General features: G+C 48.5%; 1 non-coding gene across 1 annotated transcript; it reads right to left on the bottom strand.

Annotated features, from left to right (window-relative positions):
* Window positions 1-4,058: 4,058 nt before the first annotated feature.
* On the bottom strand, window positions 4,059-4,162 carry LOC133767346 (U6 spliceosomal RNA). The gene has a single exon (XR_009866836.1). It is a non-coding gene; the product is annotated as a U6 spliceosomal RNA (small nuclear RNA).
* Between the last annotated feature and the right edge of the window lie 1,272 nt (window positions 4,163-5,434).

Raw genomic sequence — 5,434 nt, forward strand, 5'->3', positions numbered from 1 at the left:
TCTGATTTTTCTCCAAGGGCCTTTGACTTTTGCAACTGCACAGAGGAATTTTCTTTCCAGACCCTACATTTCTTGACTGCGCTCCTCCCTCCAATGGCAGTGAAAACACAAGGAGGGACCTGCATTGCCTGCGCTGCTGTCCCTTCCCTTAACAGCTCCATCTAAGGGCTCGGCCTGTGCTGTCAGCTCCCCTTTGCCTGCCAGCCCCCAGGGCAGCAGGAAGCTCCACCTCAGCAGGGTAAGGCCTCACACGCCCAACCACCAGCATCCTCCCAGATTCCTTCCACCTTCCCAGTTACCCTGTGTTCCCTTCTTGCTGTCTTGAGGTCCACTTCTTCCTTGAACGTCTCATATTCACTTTGTTAACCAGAAGAAATAAACTAACTTAAGAAATTATAAATTGGCTTTGTTTCTGGCATTTAGAACTTGAGCTTTGATAATGACATCTGCTTGGTTTAAGTTTCTTTTCTCTACTATTTTCTATAAAGTACTGTCTGGGCTCACGATCAAAGACTTTTATATTCTTCATCTGATACAGCATTGATACCACCCCAAGTAGTAACACAGCAATGGCAATAGCTTACATTTGGTGCTACATGCTCTGCACCAAGCACTATTTCATGTGATTTGCATACATATATGATCTCTCTTGATCTGAATAATAATTTCCACCCTACACATGGGAAAAATTAGGCATGAAAAATTCAAATAATTTGCTCTAGAGTCAAATGTTCAAATCCAATCAACGTCCCAGGTTAAGAGCCTCTGGAATATACCGTGGCTAGAAACACCAAACACCGCATGCGCTTCCTAGTGGCCCACTTCCTAAAGTCTGTGTGAGTGGGCTCAGGTACCCGCCGTGGTGAGGGCAGCCCTGTTTGTCCTGAGGCCAGGGGCGAGCTCAGGTCCCCTCTCCAAGGTTCTGCATCAAGAGCCTCAGGGTGCTGCATGCAAGGGGGCTGCCGCTATTCTGGCGGGGGCTCAGGGATGTGCTTCATCGGGATGCAGGTGTGCCACCCCCAGGTCAGGGCAGCATCTCTGATCACAGATCTTCTGACTAGGGTCTTCGTGCCTTGGCCCAGCCCATGGGTAATTTAGTGACATGCCCTGGGACCAGGCTGGGGTAGAGGAGGCACTCTGCTCGCGACAGCCAGGGATTGGCCTCTGCCGCAAGGCTGCATCTGTGGAGCCGGCATTAGCATCAGCCTCCAGACACTGGGGCAGCCAGGACAGTCCCTGGGTACAGGCATCTGTGTCACATTCCTGCTGATCTGGTCTCACTGCTTGGCACCTCTCTGTAGGTGCTCCCTTAAGTCAGCCTGCCTGGGTTTCCTGTTACAATGTTTGGCCCAAACAATACCAGGTGGTATTAATGAAAATAGACTGTCCTGTCGGAACCAGCCTTCCTGAATAGCGGTGTGTGTAGTTTCATAGTTGTTTTAAGTGATGTACATGATAATGGAAGCCAAAAAGAACCGTAGGTAGAGAATGGATATGCAGGGCGGGTTGACTGCATTGGCAGAGCTGTGGACTATGGTGGCTATGGGGCTTCACTTGAAACTATGCTGACCCAGCATCCCCTTCAGAGTCTTGTGTCTCTGGGAAATCAGGAAGGGATCTGTCACCAGGGAGGTCTGTGCTCTGGAGCCACCACTTGCTTCCTCCATCAAACACCTGCGTGGCAGAAAAGAAGGGCACCCCACCTGCTGGAAGTGAGCACTAGGGACCAGGAGGTGGAGACTAGGGGAGAGCTGAGATCAGATCCAGGTGAGGATTCCCAAGCCCCTCCCCCAAGAGCCGCTGGAGCCAAGAGGGTCAGAGCTGCAGATAGCGGCAGACAGGTGAAGCACGGAGACAGTCAAACAGGTGCATGCGACTTTGGAAAAGCGGCCAGCCTCATCTATTTGCAGTTTGCGGCTCAGACCAGCAAAGACGAGGAACAAGTTCTAAAACCCAGGGCTGATGGGCACGTGGAGAAAACAACACTCTCAAAATCCTGCTGCGGGGAGCCTACAGGAACAGTGGCCCTTAGTCTCTCTGCAATTCTTGGGGCCAGAGGCATGTGGGATTTCAGATCTTTCTAGATTTTAGGAAAGAAAAGCGACGTATGAACTGTCTGCCTTGCAACATCCCAGGCTAGGACGAGGGCCATTTCCATCCAGTCCCCTCCCCAACCCCAACACTTTTCCGTGTCTGCCGTGAAATGTACAAATGCTCGCATCAAGTGAGATGACTACAGACCGCAAGCAGCTTCCTGTCCATTCGGGTCAGGGGTTGGCACCACATGAGCTTAGAAACCAAACTTAAAACATTTCCTGTTTTCAGAGTTTTGCGGACAAGGGATTGCAGACCTCACAACTTTTATGGGATGACAAGTTAACAACACGTCTTAAAAATACCAAAGTGAATTCACCCTTTTACCCCACAATTTCACTCCCAGGGATTAGCTTTAAGGAAAGAAGTGTGATTACATGCAATGCTCTACCCATGAGGTTGTCCATACAGCATTGTTCGTTTGAAAAAAAAAAAACAACTCTCTAAATGTTCCCCAATGGGGGACTGTTCAAGCAACTATAGAATGGTCCTGTGATGAAATAGGGCTGGGCTAATGCTGGAACAGTCATTCACAGAATGATTCTTCATTGGCTCTTCAAAGCACGCATGATATGTTATTTAGAGAGATTTCAGTGGTGGTTATGATCGTACTTGCCTTAGTGAAATCTGGAAGAGTGCACCTCAGCTAGAGTTATCTCCAGGAGTTAGTTTTATGCATGGTTCTTATGCAGTGTGGATTCTCTCTATCCAAAGTTTGAAAAGTAATTGTTATTCATCAATGTTTTGAAAGTACTCCTAGGTATGTAGGTTAAAACAAAAGCTTCTACTCTATTTCCTCTCCCAATCCCTTCCACTCCCTTGAGGTAATGCATTCCACTGGCATTATTTTTTTTTCTAGGCTCTTTACTGTGTTTGTAAGTGCATGCAAACCTTTTAAAAAGATAACTATATAGGCCAGTGCCATGGCTCACTAGGTTAATCCTCTGCCTGTGGGGCTGGCACCCTGGGTTCTAGTCCCGGTTGGGGCACCGGATTCTATCCTGGTTGCTCCTTTTCCAGTCCAGATCTCTGCTGTGGCCCAGGAATGCAGTAGAGGATGGCCCAGGTACTTGGGCCCTGCACCTGCATGGGAGACCAGGAAGAAGCACCTGGCTCCTGGCTTCGGGTCGGTGCAGCCCGCTGGCCGCGACGCGCCAGCTGTAGCAGCCACTTGAGAGGTGAACCAATGGAAAAGGAAGACCTTTCTGTCTCTCTCTCTCACTGTCTAACTCTGCCTGTCCAAAAAAAAAAAAAAGATACAGACACACACACACACATACACACACACTGAGGCTGGCACCGTGGAAGCAGGTTAAGCTGCATCCCATAAGGATGCCAGTTCAAGCTCTGGCTGCTCCACTTCTTCTCCAGCTCCCTGCTAATATGCCTGGGAAAGCAGAAGAAGATGACCCAAGGCCCTGGCCCCTGCTACCCACGTGGGAAATCCAAAAGAAGCTCCTGGCTCCTGGCTTCAGACTGACCCAGCCTCTGGTTGCTGCGGCTGTTTTGAGAACCAGCGAATTTAAGACTTCTTTGTGCTCTCCTTCTAACTATGACTTTCAAATACATAAATAAATCTTTAAAAAATTATTTTCTATTTATTTGAAAGGCAGAGAGGGACAGAGAGGGACAGGGAGATGGAGAGAAAGATTTTTCCATCTGCTGTGTCCCTTTGTACAAGCCCACAAGGGCTGCGGCTAGGCCAGGCTTGAAAGCAGGAGCTCTGGTCAGCTCTCTTATATTTACATTTGTAAGACCAAGGCATGTGGGCATGTCCAAACTTTCTGTAGTTGCAAGTGCTGTGAAGACACACGGAAAAATGATGTCATAGGAAGGGAGTAAAGCATTGAGGACAATAATCCACCTACCACTGCTATTGTTTCTGTCTCTGCCTTCAAGGGCAAGAAGAACTAGCTGGTCAGAAAATGATAGGCCACACAGTCCAAACATAAGATACTTACAGAAAAAATAGGGAACACTATTCAGATGTGTCCATCATCCTTGAGCAGGGGCCCTGCTAATCTCTGTACTGTTCCAATTTTAGTGTATGTGCTGTTGAAGCGAGCACTGGCTGCAAATTTGTAAGTGTTTTCCCGTTCATGGAGCCACACTGTGTAAAGCCTTCTGTGTCGTCCCCTTTCACTTCATTCTCTACTTTACCTCTCCCCTTGTTGCCAGGGTGATCTCAGTTTACTTAACCCTCTCCCCACTGTCGGACATTTAAGTAGCTTCCATGTATCTGTTACCTTAAACTATTTCAACAAACACCCTTGCCTTTGCAGACACAGGCGCCCAATTCTGGTAGAAGCATTCTTCATTACTCTGAGGTTTCTATCATGAACATGCATTATTTAATTATTAAAAATATTATTCGACACCTTAAACATCCCACCAGACTACATCTTCTAAGACCCTGAAGCTATTCAGTTGGCCCATTTTTCTCTCAAAATAAATGAATTATTCACTAGCACTACCTTGTAAATGAATTCCACTGATTTCTGAGCCACACGTGCGTTTTCCAGGTTCACCCTCTCTGAGGGGTAGCTGGTCCAGGGTAAGAGACAGGAGTCAGTGTCTTCACCTGAGGGACTTTGACGGTTTCCAAAGCTGTGAGGGAGGGGGGGTGGATTGTCTTGGGCTGGCGCTGGGTGTTTACCTTTCACAGGTGGCCTAGTGACCACAGGGTCTTCTCTTGATGGTCACTGACCACTCCTGGGATGGCTTCAATTACTGCTCCCAGCGACCAGTGGCCTCCCAGAGTGGGGGCGGGGAGGGGGAGCTCAGATCTGATGTCTCCTCTGTCTACTGGCTCCCCATAGAAGGTAGCTCAGGGGTAGGGAGGGCAGGCAGAGTGGGTCCTTGACCAACTTCAGGGCCTCCAAAGCCCTTCAGTATTCCCCTTCCTTTTGTGCTTGCAAAATTTATACCACATTTCCTCTGCTCTCAGAGACACATTTTCATTTAATGTTTCAGAAATGGGAAGTGGACATGAACGTGAGGGCATCCCTCGTGCTCTTTTTCAAGCCTATGATTAAGTAGATGGCGTAGCGTACAGTCAATGGGGTTCTAGAATTAGGAAACATGAACGCCCCTCTTGTACTCCCCTTCTCAAACCCGGTCACACAGGCAACTCCAAGTTGGTAAATCCCACCCCTCGTCCAGGCAGCATGAAGAACACGGCTGTCAGAACCTTCCCCTAGATTCAGACTGCACTCCTGTGTGAGGCCAAAGCCGAGCTCATCATTGTTTCCCTTGGCTGTCCATGCCCATCCCTTCCAATGATGCTGCTCCACCCCTTCTGTGTAATTAGTGGGGGCATAATTAATACATGTGAGGAGTC

The sequence above is a fragment of the Lepus europaeus genome, chromosome 9 (assembly GCF_033115175.1).
Source record: "Lepus europaeus isolate LE1 chromosome 9, mLepTim1.pri, whole genome shotgun sequence".
In the NCBI taxonomy this organism is placed as follows: Eukaryota; Metazoa; Chordata; class Mammalia; order Lagomorpha; family Leporidae; genus Lepus; species Lepus europaeus.